The sequence below is a fragment of the Dasypus novemcinctus genome, chromosome 12 (assembly GCF_030445035.2).
Source record: "Dasypus novemcinctus isolate mDasNov1 chromosome 12, mDasNov1.1.hap2, whole genome shotgun sequence".
Classification (NCBI taxonomy): domain Eukaryota; kingdom Metazoa; phylum Chordata; class Mammalia; order Cingulata; family Dasypodidae; genus Dasypus; species Dasypus novemcinctus.
Genome location: NC_080684.1, coordinates 72778028 through 72784027, shown reverse-complemented (window position 1 = coordinate 72784027; position 6000 = coordinate 72778028).

The following is a 6000-nucleotide window of genomic DNA, read 5'->3' as shown; positions in this document are numbered from 1 at the left end:
GGACATTTCGGCAGCCCCAAATCTTATGAGAATCTTCTTTGACTGAAAACCAAAATTAAAGCAAAAAATTAAAAACATGGAGTAGATTAGTATTTAGGATATTAAAAACATGAAAACAAAAACAAAATGATTGACCATGAGGTTGGAGAGGATTGTTTTAGGTGAATTACTAATGAAAGGGGGAAAGTTTGATCAGATGTAGGTGCTAAGTGTTTATAAAAGTCCAGAAATGGACGTGAGTGAGTAAATGGGGGATGTTCCCTTAGTAGGTTGATGTTTTTGGCAACAGTTCAAGTGATGTTGCAAGAAGGGAAACAGTCTCAAGATGAAAATCTCTTGCAGGTTGGCATTTGCCCAAAACTGAAATGTTGACAGGGAAGTACCGGCACACCCAAAAACATCCTGATTAAATTGCAGGTGTTGTGCAAAACCAAGTGGGAAAAGCAAATATTTTATGACTAGTAAGCATATTCTGGTAGTTGCTTTAGAGATATGTGTAGTGTGTACTATTAGGACTCAAAATTGTTTTACATTTTTATCCTAAAGCAGAGTTTTGCTTTTATGATTTGAAAAAGACTTCAGATCATCTCCTTCAGTGTATTTTTTTTTTTTAGCAGAAATAGATCCTTTCAAATGAAATCTTAAGTGGAACTCTACTATATAAAATGGGAAGTATTGTATTAGGAAAAATAAGTTTGTAAGTTTAAATTGAACATGCATACTCATTATCTAGTAAATAAATGAAACCAATGGGGTTGTTTTCTTTGTTTTTTTAAATACATTTTTAATTTATTTTTAAAAGATACTTAGATTACATAAAATGTTACATAAAAAAATATAAGGGTTTCCCATATGCCCTATTCCCCGCACCTCCCACTTTTTCCCACATTAACAACTTCTTTCATTAGTGTGGTATATTCATTGCAATTGATGAACACATTTTGGAGCATTGCCACAAAGCACGGATTATAGTTTACATTGTAGTTTACATTCTTTCCCACTCAATTCTGTAGGTTATGCCAGGTTATATAATGGCCTGTACCTGTCACTGCACGCGGTTGTTTTGATTAGCATAAAAACTCAGTATCAGAATTACTGTGTGACACTTGTGATTTCGTGTAATCTTTGGCATCAAATTTATTTCAGTATTTTGTTGTTGCACATTGTCAAGAAAATCCCTATTCACCCGGAAAACTAGCTGCAAATGGGAGATTTTCAGCAGCTCACCTTGCAAGCTCAGGACATGCTCATAGAAAAAGGCTTTATTCTGTGGCCCATTAAAAAAGAGTCAAACGGGAAGCACAAGTTAATGCATTGGTTATTTCCAGCATGTTAGCATCTGGCATAGAACTCAGCTGAGTGTCTTAAATATCCTGATATTTAAAATATTAACCAAAAACCCCCTAAAATGCAAATTGAGTCCAACATCTGTGGAACCCGTGAAGTTCTTCCAGAGAAACCTAGGGCTCAAAAGAACTCTAGTAGTGTTGGTGGGGTGCTGACAATTATTTCAGGCTTCTTGAGAACTGAAGACTGTGCAATCCAGCAAGACAGACAAGTTTAACACTCTTAAATAAAATAATTTACATTTTAGGTAGGAAATGTCACAGTTGAGCCTGGAATCTGAGCTTCTTAACCTCTTTCCTGTCTGATTTTCATAGAAAATGAATTCAACATCATGTGGTAATGGTTCACTTATACTCACTTCTGTTCCTTTAGTGCTTTGTTTTTTGCAGTACTAGGCCTGGGAACTGAACCCGGGGTCTTGTATGTGGGAAGCTGGTGCTTAATCACAGAGCCTCATCGATGCTGGAGCTCGTTTTTTCATCTGTTTTGCCTGTTTTTTTTTTTTTTTTTTCTTTTCTTTTCTTTTCTTTGTTGTTTTTACGAGGCACCAGGAACCGAAACTGGGAACTCCCACGTGGGAAGCAGGTTCTCAACCACTTAAGCCATGTCTGTTTCCCTCTATCTTTTTTATTTTATTTTTTAATTATCTTTTTTAAAGTTAATAGATCACGCAAAATGTTACATTAAAAGACATAAAAGGTTCCCATATACCCCACTCCCCACCCCCCCCATAATTTTTTTAATTGTATTTTTTTTGAAGATACATAGATCACAAAAAATGTTATATTAAAAAATATAAGCGGCTGACCAGCTGGATTTAGTCTCTCACCTAAAGGAACCAAGACATATATGTTTCTATAGTCACGAGCACAATGTGCACATGGTAAGAAATGAATAACGTGTATTGATTATATACTTAAGAAATGTATGATTTTTTTCCTCAACCATCCAATAGGAGATAATTTATATGATGTAAGAAATTCTGATGCTTCCAACTGTACCATTTTCAATGCCTAGCTGTATCTATACACATTTTAATTTTAGGACTCATCAAATAGTTGTATGTACTGTAATTAACTAGACAAAAGTATATTGAATATCCACTATATCCCCAGCACTGGGATAATTCTATGGGAACAATTGTGAGTTTTCTTTGGGACAATTTCATATATTATAAATACAAGTAGTTCTAGAAACCATCATGTCAATGGGTAGCCATCTTTGCTGTGTTTGTTTTTAAATTGAATTTTTGATTGGGATGGTAGGTATTTTCTCCTTTTATTTAGAATGGTAGCATTCTAAAATGGGAATACCTTTAGGTCTGTTTTGTTGTTGTTGTAGGGAGATTAGAATTACTTCTTTAGAAATATACTGGTTTTGCTGAACAGTAATTCATAATCCACTCCTATATGAGAGGGTAATTACCCATCCAAGTAAAAGTGCTGTTTAGCTCTTTAGTTTTCATAACAAGATTTCAATCTTATTTTTTCTAAAGTGTTATGTTGAACCATACAAAACTGATCTTTTGGAGATGAAAAATATTCAAGCAGTGTCAGTTTCATATGATTCTGCCTAAGGTATGTTTTCAACTTACATCAACAAATTGCTTAATGTCCAATCCTTATCAACATTGTGAATGCAATAAACAGCACTGAAATATGTATCTGAATATGATTAAAAGGGGAAATGACAGATTGTATATATGGTAGCAATAAAAATTTTTTAAAAATCCATGGAACTGCACTATACAAACAGCGAAGTCTAAGTTAAACCACGGACTTTAATTTATAGTATGTTTTTTAAAAAACGTGCTGTCATCAATTGTAACAAATGTTCCACACCAATGCAAGGTGTTGGTGGTGAGGCGGTATATGGGAATGATGGATTTTATGCACAATTATTCTGTAATATCTTTAATAAAGAAAAAATCTCTAATAAAGGAAAAAAAAGGCTCCATGGATAAAAGGAATAATGCAGGTTTGGTTTAAAGTGGGGGTAAAAAACTTTTTCTGTAAAGGACCAGATTTAAATATTTTAAGCTTTGCACCAGTAAGATCTGTCACAATTACATGACTCTCTGTTGTAGCATGAAAGCTGACATAGGCACTAAGTGAATGAATGAGTGTGGCTGTATTCCAAAAATACTTTATTTACAAGAATAGGTGATGGGCTGATTTGACCTGGCCCATAGTCACCTCACCCCTGGATGAAAGACTTGAGAGCTGTATCTTTGGACGATGTTATATTGTATGAATTGTTGTGAATTGCCTTCACTGAATTACTGTGGTGTTTTGCTCTGGGCTTTCATTGGAGAAGTAGTTGAGAAACACCATTATGAAATTCTTTGTTGCATTTGTTCTGGGGATGCCACAGAGATTATTATTCACAAGATGAATCAGTATTTCACATGAAGTATTTCTTCAGACCTAAGATCTATGAAATGATTTGCTTCTTCCCTGCCTAAGTGATTTTTTGACTATTATGATAAAAACATTAACTGTTGGGGAGCGGATATAGGTCAATTGGTTAAGCGCCTGCTTCCCATGAATGACATCCTGGGTTCAATTCCCAGTACCTCCTAAAAAATAAACAAAAAACAAAGCAAAGGAAACAGATGTGGCACAAACAATTGGGCACCTGCTTACCACATGGGAGGTCCTGGGTTCGGTTCCTCGTGCCTCCTAAAGAAGATGAGCAAGACAGCGAGCTGATGTGATGGACTGGCACAGCAGCTGACACAACAAAATGATGCAAATAGATGACGCAATGAGGAAACACAATGAAAGACACAGCAAGCAAGGAGTGGATGTGGCTCAAGCAATTGGGTGCCTCCCTCCCACATGGGAGGTCCCAGGTTCTGTTCCCAGCACCTCCTAAAAAAGAAGAGCAGACACAGAGAACACACAATGAAGAGACACAGAGCAGACAACAAGCACAAACAATGGGGGGGGGGGGATAAATAAAAATAAAATAACTCTTAAAAAAACACAAAACAATAAAACAAAACAATAATTGTCTGTGTCTCCTTTTTTTAACTTTGGCTGCTAGGAATATTAGAACCAAATCTCAGTTTCTACTATAGCAACTATGCTGACATTTATGGTCTGTAGACGTGACAGTCCTGTCTTTATTCTAATTGCTCTTGCTTTAACCATACATTCAAATTTGTATTTTCCCTGGATTATAAAAGTTTGACATAACCCAACATCCTCTCTAATGCTTCTTCATTATAAACTCCCTCAAATTCTTGTGGTGCATGTTTGAGGGTAAACATACAAAGTAAGAAAATGATGTAAATTTTTTTTACCTGAAAATCCAATTTCCTGTAAAATTTCAATAGTTAAATTGTTTTAAATCTCAAACATAGATTATTACATTTTTAATGTGATAAATAACTTGTGAATATCTATTTCCTCTGCGTTCGAGGAGTATATAGTGTGACAGAGGAACTAGACATGAAAACAAGTAATGACAAAGCAACAAGAAAATTGTCATATTGGAAGTACATCTACCATGAGCCTGATTTTCAGTTTTTAAGGAATGATGCTGTTATATCATCTTTCTCTTTGGTATGGTGAGGTCTACTATGCAGAAACAAATCTTTCGTAGATAGTCATTACTGTCTATCAAAAGATTAGAAGACATATAAAGAAGATGATGCTTATGCTGTGTCTATTTACAAGCTCAAAAATGCTTTTCTTATTAACTCCGACTTTGATATCTATATTTTAGAAAAACATGTCAATTTCATCCAAGATTTATTATGCATTTGTTAAGATCAGCAGTTTAAATAACATTTTAATGGAATTAAAGTTAGAACAGAAAGAAAAAATGATATCCATAATCATTCAGCCTCGATAAATTAAGCTCTTGTAATTGTTTCTTTATTTAGTGTGCAAAATAATTGAAGTGTTAACATGAGCTTCTATGGTGTGTTTTTTAAGCAATCGTAGCCCAAGAATTTTTCCATGTAGCTATATATTTTTATTTTTATAATTTTCATACCTGAACATCATTTTATTAATTCATACATTCAGCAAACATTTATCAAGCATCTATTATGTGCCAGAATTGGTTAAGGTTATAAGGGATACAGTAGTGAACACGATAGACAAGGTCCTTGACCTCATGGAGACTACATCCTGATGAAAGGAGACTGAAGATAAACATGGGCACACATTCTTAAAAAGATGGATTTAATAATTCAGTAAATATATGATACAATAAATATATGATTAAATAAGTAAATAGAAATAAATAAAATTTTTAAAACGTGGAAGTGAGATAAGAAACTGTTGAAGGATAATAGTGGGTGGGAGTCTCTGAAAGCCTTTCTAAAGAATAATGAGAGGAAGTCAGTCATGTCATGTGAAAACTTGGCAGGGCAGAACAGTCATTTAGAATTTATTTAAAATTTCCCTATTTTTGGGGGATTAAGTTATTTACAAGTTTTCATATCAATAATATTGCAATAAACATACCTATATATAGGTATTCCTCACCCTTTTTGTTCTTTCCCTTTCTTACCCACAATGGGAAAGTTGTCTTTTTAATCCAGCATCATCATTATGCATGTGGGGTGACTACATTATCAAGGAATGGGCTGGGTTTTCCTGTGATGCCTCGCTCTAAAGTCCTCCATCTGTTCCTACG